The following is a 19,739-nucleotide window of genomic DNA, read 5'->3' on the forward strand; positions in this document are numbered from 1 at the left end:
GAAGAATTGATGCTTTTGAACTGTGGTGTTGGAGAAGACTCTTGAGAGTCCTTTGGACTGCAAGGAGATCCAACCAGTCCATTCTAAAGGAGATCAGCCCTGGGATTTCTTTGGAAGGAATGATGCTAAAGCTGAAACTCTAGTACTTTGGCCACCTCATGCGAAGAGTTGGCTCATTGGAAAAGATTCTGATGCTGGGAGGGATTGGGGGCAGGAAGAGAAGGGGACGACAGAGGATGAGATGGTTGGATGGCATTACTGACTCAATGGACGTGAGTTTGAGTGAACTCCGGGAGTTAGTAATGGACAGGGAGGCCTGGAGTGCTGCGATTCATGGGGTCTCAAAGAGTCGTACATGACTGAGCGACTGAATTGAACTGAACTGAACTGAAGAATGAATTAAGGGACACCTGGCTTCGATCCCTTGGTTGGGAAGATCCATTGGATGAGGGCATGGCAACCTACTCCAGTATTCTTGCCTGGAGAATCCCCACGAACAGAGGAGCCTGGCGGGCTTCGGTCTGTGGGGTCACAAAGAGTTGGACATGACTGAGGACTAAGCGCAAGAATGAATTAAGAGCATACGCAAGGTAAAAATATAGTGCTTTTTATAAATACCTTTTCACAAAACTATATTGTTTCTTAAAGGAAAAATAATGCTTTTAATAGGAATATCATATCATCCATGAAAAGAGAATGATTATATCCTTTTTGCAGGTGAGAAAACTAAGGCCTAGTGGAGTTAGGTGAGTAGGCAGTTCTCTAAATTCGAGAATGCAAAGAAATTTTATCTAAAATAGTATTAGTTCTGGTGCATTTGATGTTCATGTGTGAGTTTATAAGGAAGGCATAAAGGAAATAGAAGGAAATGTCTGCTTTATGTGACTGTTGGAATTCTCATACAGTGAATCTGAGTTCTGATTCCAAAGCTATCAACACAGCCACTGTCTTTTGGACAATTTGAATGCCAAGTCATTATCACTTGGCTATCATTTCTTTGAAAAGAGTTCAAAAGTGTGTTTTTAAACGTTTGATTCTGTTGACTACACAGATTTAAAGAAATACAGAAACATTTCCAGTATTGTTTATCATAAGTAAATTAATCAAGTAGGATTCCTGATAGCAAGTCCTTACAATTCTTTTTTCACTCCTTGTTTTTGAATTGCTTTTCTTTGATTGACTTACCTGTGTCTGTATACATAAAATGCAATGCCTCACCAGAGTATAGCCCTTTCCAGTCAAATAAAGCATCATTGCTAGAGTGCTAGGATGACTATCCCCACACATTTCCTATCTTATTATGGCTTTTGCCCAAATGCTTCGGGAACTCCCCTTATACTCAGTTCAGTTCAGTTCAGTTCAGTCGCTCAGTCATGTCCTACTCTTTGTGATCCCATGAATCACAGCACGCCAGACCTCCCTGTCCACCATCAACTCCTGGAGTTCACTCAAACTCACGTCCATTGAGTCGGTGATGCCATCCCCATCTCATCCTCTGTCGCCCCCTTCTCCTCCTGCCCCCAATCCCTCCCAGCATCAGAGTCTTTTCCAGTGAGTCAACTCTTCGCATGAGGTGGCCAAAGTACTGGAGTTTTAGCTTTAGCATCATTCCTTCCAAAGAACACCCAGGGCTGATCTCCTTTAGAGTGGACTGGTTGGATCTCCTTGCAGTCCAAGGGACTCTCAAGTGTCTTCTCCAACGCCACAGTTCAAAAGCATCAATTCTTCGGTGCTCAGCTTTCTTCACAGTCCAACTCTCACATCCATACATGACCACTAGACAAGATCTAAACTCCTTCTCATGGCGTATCTCCTGCCTTCTCTCTCCAGCTTTATATTCTGCTACTCTCTCCCTCAAAATTCATGCTTCAGAAAAAATGGATAACCCATAGTTTCCAGAATATGCCTTGTGTTGATGTTACACTCTCTGCAACGCTCCTCCCCTTCTTACCACCTTCCTCTTGTTGGTCTTTGTTCAGAGCTACCCTGAAATGTGTGAAGCAACACATTGTAATAGTTTTTTATCTCTATGTCCCTTTAGACTTTAAGTTCCCATCCATTCATTTCCTCAATATTCATTCAACACTCATTGGATGTCCAACATTGTGCTTAGGTCTGGAGACAACTGGGGCTCTAGGATTAAAACAGTTAACAGGAGGCACAGTTCCTGCTCTAAAGCAGCCCCAGTTCTAAAGCAGAGAAAAATACTTAATTCTGTATCTTATAAAAGTGCTTTGATATAGCCATCCACTAGACATTAATGCCCTGTTTCAAATTGATGATCCTTTACATTAAATTTTCCCTGTTTGATTACTCATGTGATTTCTGCCTCCTAACTGGACCTTGAACAATACAATAGGGGAGCCCACGAGCATTGGAAGCACATGTAGGACTTTTAACATAAGACTTGAGGCAGAATACAGCGTTAGGAAAGCTTCTTATCGAAGATACCCTTCAATTACTAGAAAACATAGTGCTAACTAGTATGGTCCACTCCAGTGTTCTTGCCTGGAGGATCCCAAGGACGGAATAGCCTGGTGAGTTACAGTCCAAGGGGTCGTAAAGAGTCAGACACAACTGAGCAGCTAACACACACATAGTGCTCATAACTGATTAATTGTTTTTGAGTGAATACATAAATAAATGCTTTTTAATGTTTTTTTGCTACTTACAAGTTCTATAAAGTAGGTAGAGGATCAATCATTATTGTCTAACAAATAAGTATGGTGGAAGCCAAACTGGTCAGGTCAGTTTACCAAGGACACCTAATAATCACCTGACAATTTTACCATTGGATTTAGCAATCCCACTTCTGGACATTGTCAGGAGGAGTTGAAGTCTGGATCTCAAAGAGCTATCTGCACTCCCATGTTCATTACAGTGTTAGGAACAGTAAAGATATGGAAACAACTTAAGTGCCGATTGATAGGTGAATGGAAAAGAAAATACAGACTGTGGAATATTACTAAGAGTTCCAAAAAAAAAAAGAAAAAAAAAGATCATCTTGCCATTGCAACAACATGTCTGGGTCTGGAGGACATTATACTAAGTGGAATAAGGCAGACCCAGAAAGACAAATTCTGCCAGCTCTCACATGCAGAATCTAGTCAAGTGAGGTGGAAATAGTCACATTCTTAGAAGCAGAGAATAGCTGCCAGGGGCTATGGGGGTGGAGGAGGAAATGGGGGAGGTGTCAAAGGGTGCCAAGTTTTAGTTATGTAATGTAGGTAAATTTTGGAGATCTACCACACAACATGGCACCTATGGTTAACAATAATTTATTGTACACTTTAAATTTTGCCAAGGTGATAGTTCAGTTCAGCTGCTCAGTCATGTCCAACTCTTTGCAACCTCATGGACTGCAGCATGCCAGGCTTCTCTGTCCATCTCCAACTCTTGGAGCTTGCTCAAACTCATGTTCATCAAGTTGGTGATGCCATCCAACCACCTCATCCTCTGTCATGTTTTTCCCACAAAAGGAGAGAGAGAAAACAAAAACAATAACAGCAACAGCCAAAAAAAAAAAAAAAGAAGAGGACAGGCAAATTTTTAGAGGTAATGGATAAGTTTATGCCCCTGATTGTGATAATGGTTTCACTGCTCTGTGTTTAATGCCGAAAAATCAAGTTGTATACATTAAATATCTGCAACTTTTTGTATGTTAAAAAAAAAAAATCATTGTATGGCAATTCTTGGACCAAAGCACAGTTCTCTTCATGTCTGTGCAAGCGATCTTTCCAATTTTTCAAAAGTGTTAAAAAAACTATATTTAATGTATAGGTCTTAAATGTGGAATGAATTTTTCCTTTCATTTAAGGAAGTACGGGAAAACATTTTGGCTCTTCAGAAATCTGATTCAAGGTCTTTGCTTCACTTGACAGCAGTGAGAATACACCCAAGAGTAGAGTGCCAAACCTGATTTTCCTGTCTTCAGACCTAGTTTAGTCTAGCTCTTTTCTGTTTCATATGGAAATAGATTTTGTTCCTTGAAGGCTACATTTTTTTTTTTTCTGGCTCCCATGACAGCTGGCTTCCAGCTTGGTTCATCTAATGGGAGGCATTAGTGGGGACTGTGTCCTTGAGAAAAAAAGAAGACAGGTTAAGTCACACTTCCGGTCTGCCTCAAGAAGCATCCACACAGCAGCAGCATTTTCCCTGTGATTCCAACTTGTGCCCAACAGGCTCATTAATGTCCCAGTGTCTGCCAAGGGACCCTGTATCTCTGCTGACACTGCCTCTCCCATTTGAACCTGCCATCCCAGGGCTCCATGGTGCTGGCTGCTGCTAATGCTGGGCTCACTCACCATCAGTTAAACCTTTGCCTATGCAACCCAAATTCTCTCCATTAAAAATAGTTGACAATACCTTTCTCTCTGGTGGAGCTTTGACTGATTCAACCAGGCTAGGGTTATGAAACACCCTTTAAAGTTGAGTTAAATATTCAAATATATTCTTAAGTAGGCAGGTGACAAATGAGTGAAGCAAACCAGGTGTAGAAAAATGCATTCCAAATATAAAAGGACAATAGAGGAAGTGTAATGATAAATGGCACCTGTTGTTTAACATTGAGGTTGGAAGACAACAGAGAGGGGAAGAAAAGAGAGTTATAGTGTGCTCAGGCAGTCCAAGCCTTCTCTACTCCAAACAGGCTCCACCCCAACCTGTGTTCATAGTTCAGCTGATAGAAATATACAAGCTGGGGCCCCATACTGGATCATCTGCTTTTAAACAAGGCGCCCGGGTGACAAAGATGTACTTAAAACTTTGAGAGGTCCACAGGCTCTTTTGCTAAAAGTATGCCTCAGTTCCAGGTGACTGTTGCCATGTATAAATGTGTTCTTCACATTGACAAATCTTCCAATATTTTCATGGTAAATTGGAAGTTGCCAAAAACATTGTGGAGGTGGGGGGAAGGGATAGTTAGGGATTTGGGGAAGGTTATGTACACAGTTATATTTAATGTGTACCAGCAAAGGCCTATTGTATAACACATGGAACTCTGCTCAATGTTATGTGCCCCAGCTTGGATGGGAAGGGGTTGGGGGGAGAATTGATACATGTATATGTATGGCTGAGTTCCTTCACTGTTCACTTGAAACTACCACAATATTGTCAATCAGCTATATCCCAATACAAAATGTTTTTGGTGTTAAAAAATAAAAATTAAACAAACAACAAACAAACATGAAATTCTCTGATTTTCAATACTGTACTTATTTTTTAAGGGTGTGCACATCAGGTAGAATTCTCTGGGTCTCAGAGGACAGCAGGGTCAGATGGTCCTATGCTAAAGGAAACAAAGGATGGAGCTTAGAAAACATGCCTGCAAGGCATACTGGCATCTTTTATCTTAGTGAAATTTACCTTCATTTCACTAAGTTTTCTCCCCCTGTGGATAGGGAATCACAAAGAACCTGGCTTCCCGAACAGAGAGTGGTTCAAAGGCACACAGTGTGTAAAAAGAGGCTTAGCCAGAGCTTCACAAACTCCAAATGCCCCATTTCTTTCACCGCAAAATTGTTTCCAGAGTTAATAGGTCAGTGCCCTGGTGACCTGTGATCTATCCAAGGGCTAAAATCCTGGGCTTTTATCCCTGTTGAATCTCCAGCAAATAGAACAACGGTTAAGTGCAAAGACTTCCTCACCGTTCACAAAGTAGACGTTTAATTACCAGAAGCTTCTGTGTTCCCACAGCAGGATACATAAAAGGAAGTAAGGCATAATTGTGGCAGTGCGTCTGGTTCGGAAATTAGAAGTCAGCAAGGAAGGGCGTGCAGGGAGCCAGATGGTGTGAAGCATAAGGTGGTGTGCAGTGAACCATTTCCCGCTCAGCAGATCTCATTGGGACCTGATTTGTCTGAGGCTGTGCTGCCTCTGGCCAGGCTTCTGGCTCTCTGTTTGGGGATTATCAGTGCCTGTTTTAACAATCCTTCCCTCTCTGGCAGATTTTTTCCAAAGAGGCTCAGATGTTTTGTTGACAGTTAGGGAGCAAAATTGCCAAGTCTTCAGGAACTCCTGGAAGATGGATGGACAGAGACGTGCTGGGAAATAATAGTTCTGTGTTTCTCATCTTCCTCAGGTGACATATTTAAGACCCCACCTGGGACCTGGAAGGATGTTTAGGGTAAAGGAATTGCTCCACCCTGTGCCCTGTATTTGTGAATTTAGACTCCTGAAGTGTCTGAACTTGCTTGTTCTATATGAGATTCCTTGCTCTTAACCTCTTAGATGTTACACAAAAGCTTCAAAGGATGGAGGAGAATATATCACAGCACATGACAATGGCTTTCAACCTCATCAAGCCTGGTTTGCAACCACAATTTCTCACCACGAACATTAAACATACTTCCTCACTGCAGCCATAGTGTGTATAATTCAGAGATGTTCCTGCTCCAAAGTTCATCTCCCAATTCCTTTTTCCACCAACTCCAATTTATTCATATATTTATTCTTCCTTTCACCAAGTATTCAATGAGCAACTATTATATGCCAGACATTATTCTCAATGCTGGGAACAATGTTATGGATAAAATACATAATGAACATAGACATGTCAGTTTTGGAAAATAGGAGATTCTGAGCAGACATGCATATCTATACATACATATGCATGGACGTGCTCACACCTCAGGACCCTGGGATAGAGTGGGGTCATTCATTTAGGTAGGATGGTGAATTCAGGCATCTCTGGGGATGGGACATTTGAGCTGAGGCCACAGTGATGGGGAATCTAGCCATAAAGATGAGACAATGGAAAAAGAGGGAAGAGTTCAATAAAGAGAAAGGACTGAATGAAGGTTTGGATGGAGAGGTGGGAATGACTCTGCGTGTTCAGGACTTGTGGAGACGTGCTGGTGACTGGAGAGAATGGCAGGAGGTGTGGCTTGAGAGGATGACAGAGGCTATATCACGTAGGACCTTGTAGTCCAAGGCAAGGATTTTAGTGTCCTCTCAGTGAAAAACGTACACAAAGATCTCAAATCCTAATCTAATCTGTGTCTTGCAGAGATTGTTCTGGCTGTAGGGATGATCAACTGTAAGAGAGATAAGAGTGGGAAGAGCAGTTAGGAGGTTATTGCAGAAATCTAGGTGTGAAATGATGGTGGTCTGGCTAGGACGAGAGAAGTCAGGAAGGTGAACAGTATTGGACTTCACTCCAGGAAGCCCTACCTTGGTTATGCCAACCTTATTTTTTGAGTTGCCAAATTCCAGCAGGTGTTAAATAATATGGGTCCTTTCTATTCTGCATGTAGACCCCCCCACAATTCAAACAAAATGGCAAAAGTGATTACTTGGTATATTAAAAACACGTACTATTCAAGGTTGAGCGCTGGGTGTTGGGTTCAACTTATTGTGTTTTCTGAGGGAAGCACTATTCAAACCCTAAGAAGGACCAATTATCCAAAGTTGAGAGAAGGCAAGCATTCAGAAAGCTTGCATTGATTTATGCGCACAGGCAGAGAAGGGCAGGAGATTGCAGCAGAGAGCAGGTCACACAGCTGGGCGAGCATGGACATTAACCTGGAGAGGAAGAGCCTTCAAGATGGAACAGGTGAGCTGACATCAAGTGTTTGAAAGATCATGTGTGTAGGAAAAGGCAAACTGTTAGGCACCTGAGCAAAAACTACAGGGCTGTGTTACTTTTCTAGGGGTGCTCTAATGGTTTTGCAAGCTGAGTAGCTCAAACAACAGAAATTTGTCTCATAGTTCTTGAAACTAGAAGTCTGAGATCAAGGTGTTGGCAGGGTTGACTCCTTATGAGTCCATGAGGGCATCTGTAGTAGGTCTGTCTCCTGATTTCTGGTAGCTTGTTGGCCATCTTGTTATTCCTTGGCTTATAGAAGTGCCACCCTGCCTTGTATCTTCACATGGCAACTTTCTGTGTGTCTGTTCAGTTCAGTCGCTCAGTCGTGTCCAACTCTTTGCGACCCCATGAATCGCAGCACGCGAGACCTCCCTGTCCATCACCAACTCCCGGAGTTCACTCAGACTCACGTCCATCGAGTCAGATCCAGCCATCTCATCCTCTGTCGTCCCCTTTTCCTCCTGCCCCCAATCCCTCCCAGCATCAGGGTCTTTTCCAATGAGTCAACTCTTCGCATGAGGTGGCCAAAGAACTGGAGTTTCAGCTTTAGCATCATTCCTTCCAAAGTATCTGGCTCCAAATTTCCCTTTTGATAAGGATGTCTGTCTTGTTGGGTTATGGTCCACTCTGATGATCTTCTCTTGACCTGAGTACATCTGCAATATGCTGGGTGTTGGGCTCAACATATTGCGTTTCTGCTGCTGCTGCTGCTAAGTCCCTTCAGTCGTGTCTGACTCTGTGCGACCCCATAGATGGCAGCCCACCAGGCTCCCCCATCCCTGGGGGAAGCACAATTCAAACCCTAAGAAGGACTAATTAGTAGAAGTTGAGAGAATGTGGGATCTATTTCATTGTAAAGATTAAATAGTCAGAATCTTATAGCTATAGAGAAGGTCTGCTTTTCTTAATAAGTGAGTTCCTGGTGCCTGCAGATTTTCAAGAAAAAGTTGGAAGATATTCCATCAAGGATATTGAGAGCAGCGATGTCTACACTGCATATCATGATGGGTTGAAATGATCTCTAGGCTTCAAAAGCTAGTTGCCCACAGTTCTATAATATTTATCTTATTAATAATAATAGTTGACATTTACTGATGCCTCACAGAAAGCCAAGCTCTAGATTGAGAGAGGTTTTTTTTTTTTTTTTTTTAAATTACAAAACCTCATGAGGTTACAACATGGATGAACTTTGAAAACATTATGCTAAGTGAAAGAAATCAGACACAAAGGGCAATACATTGTATAATTCCATTTATATAAAATGTCAAGAGTAGAAAAGTCCACAGGGAGTGAAAGAAAATTAGTGGTTGCTAGGAACTGGTGAGGGGCGATGGAGAGTGATTGCTTTTGGGTAAAGAGGATCTTTTGAGGAGGGTGATGAAAATATTCTGAAATTAAATAATGATGATAGCCACACAACTTTATGCATAAACCCAATGAATTGTATACTTTAAAATGGTGAGTATTAAGGCACAAAATTGCATCTCAATAAAAGATGAAAATTTCATGAGATGGGCACTATGGTTCCCATTTTACAGATGAGAAACCTTGGATTTAGAGAAACAAAAGACTAGGCATGCTCAGATGGGAAATGAGAGAGATAGGTTTTCTATTATCTTTATTTGTTTTTATTTACTGGTTGATACTTGATCACTTGCTAGGAGTACCTACTGGTGATAAATGCATCTTTCCTTGAGGAGTTCTATAATCCAAGCTGTCTGGTTCTTTGAGCTATCCCTGGACTTGAGGTTATGGATATTAAAGTTTTCTTTCCTTCATGGTCAAAGAGAGACAGAGATAATATTTTTTCTTTCATCAAGTGTTATGATTCTCTACCAAAAGAAGAAGGAAATTCTGTGATGAGATAAGACTTGATGCTAATAAGACATAATTTCTTAAATATAGTGCATGTGGCTATATGTGAAAGTGTGTCTGTGTGTGGAAGTTGTGTAAGAAAGAAGAGAACCAGCATTCTGGCTTTGCATTAGTTTCCTATCTCTGAAGTAACAGATTACCATTAACTTATTAACTTAGCAGTTTTAAGCAACCAGGTTTATTGTCTCAAGATTTCCTTGGGCCAAGAGTCTGAGCCTAGGTTGGCTGAGTCCTCAACTCAGGGTCTTAGGTCAGGTCTGACTGAAATCCAAGTGCTGACCACAGCTTATATCCTATCTGGGGCTCTATGTCCTCTTCCAAGGGCTTCCCCGGCGGCTCAGTGGTAAAGAATCTTCCTGCAATACATGAAATATGGGAGCCATAGGTTCCATCCCTGGGCTGGGAAGATCCTCTGGGAAAGAAATGGCAACCCACCCAGTTTTCTTGTCTGGGAAATCTTCCAAAGCTATCCGAGCTCTTCAAGAGTTCACTTCCTTGCCTTTGCAGGACTTAGGTTCCTATTTTCTTTCTGTGTTGCTCTCGGCACCTAGAAGCCAACTCACACCATGATCACATTGTTCCTTCCCAGTGTGGCCACTTGCTCCTTCACAGCTGGAGAAACTTGGTCTTCCAAGTCAGATTCATACATAATATAATACTGTGAGAGTAAGTATTTCATCACTGTTACCATATAACATAACCTAAGGAAATGGCAACCCACTCCCATACTCTTGCCTGGAGAATCCCATGGACGGAGGAGCCTGGTGGGTTACAGTCCATGGGGTCGCAAGGAGTTGGACACAACTGAGTGACTTCACTTAACTTAATCAAACCATAGTCCCACTCACTGTCAGAGTGCTCAGTTACTCACTCATGTCCAACTCTTAGTGCCCCAGGCTCCTCTGTCCACGGAATTTTTAAGGCAAGAATACTGGAGCAGGTTGCCATCTCCTCCTCCAGGGAATCTTCCTGATCTGGGGATCAAACGCACGTCTCTTGCATCGGAGGTGGATTCTTTACCGTTAGCACCGTCTGGGAAGTCCATACTCTCAGAAATAGGAGATTATACTAGGCATATACACTGGAGTGGTGGAGGGGCCATGGGGGGCCCCTCTTGGAATTCTACTTGCCACAGGCACCTACTTGTGTAGATCTGATGAGCTCAGCTTGCTTTGATCCCATTACCAAAACAGTGGCCTTTGAAAAGTCCACTAATTAGAACATTGCACATAAAGACCTCACATACAAAGTATATGGAAGGCAGGAGAAAGTAGTGGACATGACTTCTAAAGTGTCCATTTTGCACTATTGATTCAGAAAACACGAGCATAGAGCATCTGTGTCTGCCAGTCTCATCTGCGGCTGTCAAAAAGGCTCAAGAAGTGTCACTTATGGAGCAGGTGCGCAAAAATGATCGCCTGAGGTTCTCAGGTTGTGACTATAGTGGTGGTGCTGGGGCCACCGTAACAAAATATCCCAGGCTAGAGGACTTCAAGATAGATTTATGTTTTAATAATTCTAGGAAGCTAGAAAGTCAAGATCAAGGCGTCCACAGGTTTGGTTTCTTCTGAGGTCATGCTCATCTTATGGATATTTGTCTTCTCCGTGCGTCCTCACATGGTCTTCCTTGTGTGTGTCTGTGTCCTGATTTCCTCTTTTATAAAGACAGCAGTCATACCAGATCAGGGTCCACCAATTACTTTGTCAACTTAAAAAAAAAAAAAGTGCACAATGTGAAAGTTGCAAGATAAGTTTTATTTGGGGGTAAAATGAAGAGAATAGCCTGAGAGACAGCACCATAGAGAGCACTGAGAAACTGTTCCAAAGAGGCACTGGGGAAAGGTCAGTATACATGTGACTTCACTGAAAGGGGGATAGATACAATCAAGCACATGCTTTCCTAGAAGATTTCTGCTGGTTTCGTGAAGATTTCCGCTAGTCATGAGAAAGTCATCACCATGAAGGATTTTAGTGCTTCTCTAGATATGAGGAGATACAAGAATTGGGCTCATAAAATCAGCTTCTGAATATATCTAACTATCTGAAGACCTGTGCTGCCAGTTTTTCCTAGAGCACAGAGTAACTCATTTCTGCTCTCCTTTCTGGACTTCTTTCAGGAGGTGTTGAAAATCAGCAGCTGAACCACCAGCAGCACATGGTTTAGTCCTTGTAGAGGTCCCTGGTAGCTCAGCTGAGAAAGAATCGGCCTGCAATGCAGGAGACCCCAGTTTGATTCCTGGGTCAGGAAGATCCCCTGGAGAAGCGATAGGCTACCCACTCCAGTATCTTGGGCTTCCCTGGTGTCTAAGATTGTAAAGAATCCAGCTGCAATTATGGAGACCTGGGTTTGATCCCTGGGCTGGAAAGATCCCCTTGGCAAGGGCATGGCAACCCACTCCAGTATTCTTGCCTGGAGAATTCCCATGGTCAGAGGAGCCTGGCGGACTACAGTCCATAGGGTCGCAAAGAGTTGGACACGACTGAGTGACTAACCACAGCACAGCAGAGGTAGGTGGCAAATGCCAATGGCAACTGGCAATTTGTAGCTGACAGCTTCCCTAAAGACCCCAACTCCAAATACCACTATTCTGAAATACTGTCGGTTAGGACAACAGTGTACGAATTTTGGAGGGAACATAATTCACCCATAACACCATCCAAGGGTGAAGCATACAGAAGAGCTGTTAGTGTCTTCATGCTACTAATGAGAAAGTTAGGGCCCAGATAGAAATGGCTCAAAGTCAAATAAGTAATAAAGGTCTGTACAGGCATTCAAGCACAGGGCAGCACAGCTTCAACTTCTGGGCTCCTTCAAGTGTTCCCAACTGTGTGGCAGGTTGAAATTCACCTCTGAGATATCAGAAGAAAAGCTATTAGTTAGGAAGCTGCCTATAAGCACAATGAATTAAATCTCAGAACATTGAGTTAACTCTGTAGCTCTTTTTTGGGATGTGAAATTAACCTTGCTTTCTATGCTGCATGAATATTTTTCAAAGACTTTTTGTTTTACCTCATCCTCTTGTTTTATGATGAATTTGTGCGTGAAAAGACTCATTAAAGACATCATTATTCTGCATTTATCAGTAATGAACTGTCTGTGGCACCTATTAGCGGGAAAATGGTCCCAGTCCCTTTTTGTATCTGTCTACATTCTTCTTCATTATTTACTGCTCGACTCTCATCCATTTCAAATGGATTTGGCTGCATGCAATTTTCCCCCCAATTGTTCTTTTATTTGAGAGACAAATATTAATAGAATTCATAAACCTTGAAGAGTCCAGTATGCATGTTCCAATGTTAAAATGACTTTTTAATTTTTAATATCAGAAAGGGGCAGGGGAGACTCACCTGAGGAGCCGACAATTAAGCAGACCCTTCAGATTCCTCAGCCTACTCACTTTTCACAAGAACTCAGAGATGGATATTATCAACCCCATTTTACCAAACGGACACTGGAAAAATAGAGATGCAGGCTGCCTTGTTCTGGTCACCCAACAAACAGTTAAAAGTGAAGCTTGAGGCTGCAGATAATTAAGAAACCCACAGCCAAACTTTCTGTTGCAGGATAAGTTTTCTCCGACTTCTGCATTCATGCTGATTCCAGTGTACCCAGACACAGTCTTAAACCTTGAACTTATTAAAATGTGTGAGCATTTCTGCTGACTGCAAGCCCCACGACACCTTTGGCTCAGCCTAGTTCATTTCTGTAGTGTTTTATGATGCAAATGACTCCGTCTGGTATAGTCTGTCACCTTTTATGTAAGAAAAAACATTCTTTTTTTTTTTTTAAAGAATTTTTTTTCATTTCTTTAGCTCCTTTGCAGAGTTTTTCTCTTATCTCCCTTTGCAATGATTAGCATTCCTTTTGAAGACACTGGGATAGGAATCACATCTGAGTCCCCATCCTGTGACCTAAAGTAGTAAGAGTTTTTACATAGAACCTCTCCAGCTTCTCCTGCCCTAGGTGGTAATGGTGTGATTTGTCTAGTTTCACTTTGTGTGATTTGCTCAGAATGGAAAAAAAATGCAATCAATTGTTAATAAAGCAACTCGTAAAAATGATTTTAAAATGGTGACAAATTATTATTTATGTGTTTCTGCCCGGCTAGCCTTCAGAGTATGAGAATTTTTGTGGCCATCTGCTGACATGATGATATCATCTGAGGTCCTGAGTCGTCCTGTGCTAGAATTTCAGCCTTACCCTCTCAAAAATGTTTAATTACACATCAATGGATTTCCTTTTTCTTTTGAATCTTGAGATACAGACATCTAATTTGAAATGGCTTCAACAAAGGAGTTTGTCAAATATCGGGTCTACATCTTTCTCAAATTTTGATTTTAAATGCTCCATAGCACCTATATTTCTATGCACAGTAAGATCATAAAAAATATTTAGACTGACCTTCTATATGACATTGATATATTTGTATTTATTTCTGCAAATTGTTATTCAGTAATCTTAATAAAATTCAGCTGAACATTTCTATGACCTCAGGTCATTCAAGGGCCTTTGCAGCACAAATCTGAAGGTTCCAAAATAGCACATGGAAGGGAGGTGGGTTCCATTCCCAGGCACCCTGAGCAACACCCCTGCTCATTCTGATTGTATGACTTTAGGAATGCTGTAGCATCTCAGGTATGGAAGGCAAAAAAGAAAAAAAAAATCTTCCTAAAGGAAGAGATTTCAATTAATGTACAGTCTATGGAATTCTCTAGGCCAGAATAGAGGAGTGGGTAGCCTTTCCCTTCTCCAGGGGATCTTCCCAACCCAGGAATCGAACCTGGGTCTGCTGCATTACAGGTTGATTCTTTACCAGCTGAGCTACCAGGGAATACCTAATTAACAATATACCTATCTTTAAATGGAAGATCCAGATAAAGAATTTCTGTTGTTCTAACAAATGTGAAGAAAGAACATACGTATATGATTTGGCAAGGAGTTCATTGGATATGAAGTCATAGAGAAAAGAGATTCAGAGAGGTCGAGGGTGACTAACAAGTTTGAATTTGAGGACACATACGAAATTGTGAGATGTATGCATATTCAATTGATCCAACCATCCTTGTTCAGATTTTGCACTCTCTGATTCACATACTAATTACTATTTAACTTTTCCTGTAGGTCAGCCCAAAGGTGATAATGGTTGGCCTTATGAATTTAAGCATCTTTACATTTATGATTGGTGCTTCTCATTCAGTTCAGTTCAGTTCAGTTCAGTTCAGTTGCTCAGTCGTGTCCATCTCTTTGTGACCCAAGAAACGCAGCATGCCAGGCCTCCCTGTCCATCACCAACTCCCGGAGTCCACCCAAACCCATGTACATCGAGTTGATGACACCATCCAACCATCTCATCCTCGTCATCCCTTTCTCCTCCTGCCCTCAATCTTTCCCAGCATCAGGGTCTTTTCAAATAAGTCAGCTCTTCACATCAGGTAGCCAAAGTATTGGAGTTTCAGCTTCAGCATCAGACCTTCCAATGAACACTCAGGACTAATCTCCTTTAGGATGTACTGGTTCGATCTCCTTGCAGTCCAAGGGACTCTCAAGAGTCTTCTCCAACACCACAGTTCAAAAGCATTCATTCTTCAGTGCTCAGCTTTCTTTATAGTCCAACTCTCACGTCCATACATGACCACTGGAAAAACCATAGTCTTGACTAGACGGACCTTTGCTGGCAAAGTAATGTCTCTGCTTTTTAATATAATGTCTAGGTTGGTCATAACTTTCCTTCCAAGGAGTAAGCGTCTTTTAATTTCATGGCTGTAGTCACCATCTGCAGTGATTTTGGAGCCCTGAAAAATAAAGTCAGCCACTGTTTTCACTGTTTCCCCATCAATTTGCCATGAAGTGATGGGACCAGATGCCATGATCTTCGTTTTCTGAATGTTGAGCTTTAAGTCTGCTTTTTTACTCCCCTCTTTCACTTTCATCAAGAGGCTTTTTAGCTCCTCTTCACTTTCTGCCATAAGGGTGGTGTCATCTCCATATCTGAGATTATTGATATTTCTCCCAGCAATCTTGATTCCAGCTTGTGCTTCTTCCAACCCAGTATTTCTCATGATGTACTCTGCATAGAAGTTAAATAAGCAGGGTGACAATATACAGCCTGGACGTACTCCTTTTCCTATTTGGAACCAGTCCGTTGTTCCATGTCCAGTTCTAATTGTTGCTTCCTGACCTGAATACAGATTTCTCAAGAGGCAGGTCAGATGGTCTCATATTCCCATCTTTTTCAGAATTGTCCACAGTTTATTTAACTTCTCTGCCTATATGTATTATAACTATGAATGTAGTTAATGTGAGTAATCCACAGAATGGGGAATTTTCACTCAATGTGCTAATATAAATCAAATTTCTAAATCTCTAGGACTCAGTTCATGTTAGTCGCTCAGTTGTGTCCGACTCTTTGTGAGCCCAAGGGTTGTAGCCTGCCAGGCTCCTTTGTCCATGGAATTCTCCAGGTAAGAATACCGGAGTGGAGGACTCAGAGCTCCTTTAACTCTAAAACAGGGCAACCTGAAGACTACCAGAATGCCACTTATCCAAGTGTGTCCTTAGACCAGCAGCAACAACATCACATCCAAAACATGACTAGAGGAAAAACCATGGCCTGGACTAGAAGGACATTTGTTGGCAAAGTAATGTCTCTGCTTTGTAATATGATGTCTCGGTTGGTCATAACTTTCCTTCCAAGGAGTAAGCGTCTTTTTATTTCATGGCTGCAATTACCATCTGCAGTGATTTTGGAACCCAGAAAAATAAAGTCAGCCACTGTTTCCATTGTTTCCCCATCTATTTGCCAAGAAGTGATGGGACCAGATGCCACGATCTTAGTTTTCTGAATGTTGAGTTTTAAGCCCACTTTTTCACTCTCCTCTTTGACTTTCATCAAGAGGCTCTTTAGTTCTTCACTTTTTCTCATAAGGGTGGTGTCATCTACATATCTGAGGTGACTGATATTTCTCCTGGCAATCTTGATTCCAGCTTGTGCTTCCTCCAGCCCAGCATTTCTCATGATGTACTCTGCATAGAATTTAAATAAGCAGGGTAACAATATACAGCCTTGACATACTCCTTTCCCAATTTGGAACCAGTCCATTTTTCCATGTCCAGTCCTAACTGTTGCTTCTTGACCTGCATACAGATTTCTTAGGAGGCAGGTCAGGTCGTCTATATGTGAAGAAATAGGAATCCTGGGGTTACAGTTTTGAATGTGTAGTTTGATTTGACATCAATTGCCTTAAGGAAGATCACAAGTCATTGGGGGAAGGGGTGCTTTTTATTAAGGCATCAAGGCATCACTAATTATAAGAAAAAGACCAAGATGTTTTCAGATGACAGGAGTAGATGGAGCTATAGCCCACAAAGGACTTTTGCACCTGTTCGTTAGACTAGTTTTACACTGGAAGTGACAACTTCACTCATCCCTGTATCCCTTACAGTGACAGAGAAGCTCGTATGCAGTTGGTTTTCAATTAGGCTGGTTGCATAAATGAATGATAATGACAGTATCTCTTGAGGGATCTTTGTTTTCAGTGTATCACATACATATGTTAAAGTGCAATTCTCTTCATAACCCAACAAAGTCCTGCTCCTTCTCTCCATCTCCTCCCCTATTCTACCTTCCCCTCTTTCTTCCCCCATACTTCTCCCCACCCCCCCCAGCATTGAATAATGAAAGTCAAAATAACATTGAAAGTCACTCAGTTGTGTCCAGCTCTTTGTGACCCCATGGACTATACAGTCCATGGAATTCTCCAGGCCAGAATACTGGAGTGGGTAGCCTTTCCCTTCTCTAGGGGATCTTCCCAATCCAGGTCTCCTACATTGCAGTTGGATTCTTTACCAACTGAGCTATCAGGGGCTAATGTAAAAAGAGTAACTCGCCTAAAGCCATGTATCATGTGAATCTCAGAGATAAGTTTCAAACCCAGAGAGTCTGACCTTGTATCTTACTCTCTGAGGGAAGAATGAACAAATATGACAGAATGTTTGCATTCAACCACAGATCCAGAGCAAGAAAAGAAAAGAAAGTGAAAGTGAAGCCACTCAATCATGTCCAATTCTTTGCGATTTAAGGGACTGTAGCCTAACAGGCTCCTCCATCCATGGAATTTTGCAGGCAAGAGTACTGGAGTGGGTTGCCATTTCCTTCTCCAGGGGATCTTCCTGACCCAGGGACTGAACCCGGGTCTCCTGCATTGCAGGCAAAGCTTTACCATCTGAGCCACCAGGGAAGCCCCGGAGCAGGGAGCCATCTTATTCCTTGGTGACAAGCTATGAGCCCACGTTCATGTTTTCTCATGGTGGTGTGAACTTATATGTTGAATCAACTTCTTAATGTCTAGGTGGCTTTGACATGAAATCACTTGACTTTTCTCATTGCAACATACTCATTTGAAGTCACAAGCTGAAGTGGAAATTAAGAATGTGAGATGGCCCTTTCACTAAAATGTATACATGTATCTTTAGAATATATGTTATAAATATAATTAAATATATATATATAATTTAAAAATGTTCCCTTACAGCAATAATGGAGATGGTTGGGGTTCTGTTTTTGTTACATTCTTCATACTTCAGATATCATACTGATTAACCTGACATATTTAAAAATGTACATTTTAAAATGAAAATATATAGTAAAGAAGAAAGGAAAATTATTAGAAGAAGAAAGAAAATATGGGAGAATAATTTTACAATATTATAACAAATGAGTATCAATATCCACACCCATTTTTTAAGTGTAAGGTAACCTTTTAACTAGTAACCTTCAGACCTGATAATGTACGGCACACCCTGTAATGTCTGCTGAGCCTGTGATCACTTCTTCCCTGGCACTCACGGCATCGCGTCCCATCCCACCCCCCTCCCCCATAACTGTGTGTGTTCTGAGAGCACAGAAGGGGCTTTTCTCTGCTCTTTGTCCTCAATGCTTACAAATCCTCCATCTACCCTACTCTGATCTTTTTCAAGCTGTCTTGTATATTTTTTATTCCTTTCTGTGTCTTCAAACTACATTTTTCTGATAATGAGCCAGAATACAGAAAAATTTTGGCCTTAGCATTGAATGATATTGTCCATCTTGGTAATAGCTATTGCCTTGCTTTGATGTTATGACACTTTAATGGACATCCTAAAGCTTCTCCGAGATCTTTGATAGCTCTGAGATGCAATGTTCTCTTCTAGTCATTTTGGGTTTCAGATGAGTGTGTGTGTGTGTGTGTGTGTGTGTGTGTGTGTGTGTAAGAGAGGGAGAGAAAGAAAAGAGAGAGATTTCTCCCTTCTTATTTTTTCTGATGATGTATAAAAAAAGCACATAAAACAGAATAGGATAAGATAGAGAGCAATAATAAAATAAAAAACATTTGAAAGTGTGTGTGTGTGTGTGTGTGTGTGTGTAGGAAACAATTTTGTTCCCTGAAGGAACAAAATTTCCTTTAGACTCCACATTAGCCTCCCCAGCTGTGGTCTTCTGCTGCTTCTTTGGCTTAGCTCTGAGCACTTTGCTGAATGATAAAGCAGTGCTTTTAAGGGCAAAAATCCCCCCTCAGCTTCAGTGATGCTTTTATATTGTTGGTACAGCACCAATGGGAAACTCTCTGCTCCTCTCTGTAGGTCTCAACAGTTGAGCGCCCAAGGCAGGTTCCTGTTTCCTCTCTGAACAATCTACACTCTTCCCCGAATGATTTCATCCACAGCTTTAAATAACATCAACAAGCTGATGACTCCCCACTTTATGCCTTCAGTCTTGAAAACTCCCTTGAGCTCAAGAATAGTTTTCTAACAGCTTACTTGACTGTTGCACTTGGATATCTAAAAGAATTTCAAATCTAACAACATCAAAACAGAAGCTGCTTTCTCTTGTATCCCCAAATGTGTTCCTCTTGCTGATCTCTCTGAGTGTGTAACACCAGCACACCTTTTGGCTTAAGGCGGCGAGTGAAGTTATTTTTTATTACTTATCTTGTTAACCTCTTATCTAATCCATCAGCAGATTTTCCTCCAAGATTCATCCTAAATCTATTCATGTTTCTCCATTTCCACTGACCTACTTCAGCCCATATCATATGACTTACTTCACTTTGTATGAGCTTACCTGGTAAAGAATCCACCTGCAATGCAGGAGACCCTGGTTCAGTTTCTGGGTCAGGAAGCTCCCTTGAAAAAGGGATAGGCTACCCACTCCAGTATTCTTGGGCTTCTCTGGTGGTTCAGACAGTAAAGAATCTGCCTGCAATGCAGGAGGCCAGGGTTCGATCCATGGGTTGGGAAGAT

Source organism: Ovis canadensis, chromosome 6 (genome assembly GCF_042477335.2).
Source record: "Ovis canadensis isolate MfBH-ARS-UI-01 breed Bighorn chromosome 6, ARS-UI_OviCan_v2, whole genome shotgun sequence".
Lineage (NCBI taxonomy): Eukaryota > Metazoa > Chordata > Mammalia > Artiodactyla > Bovidae > Ovis > Ovis canadensis.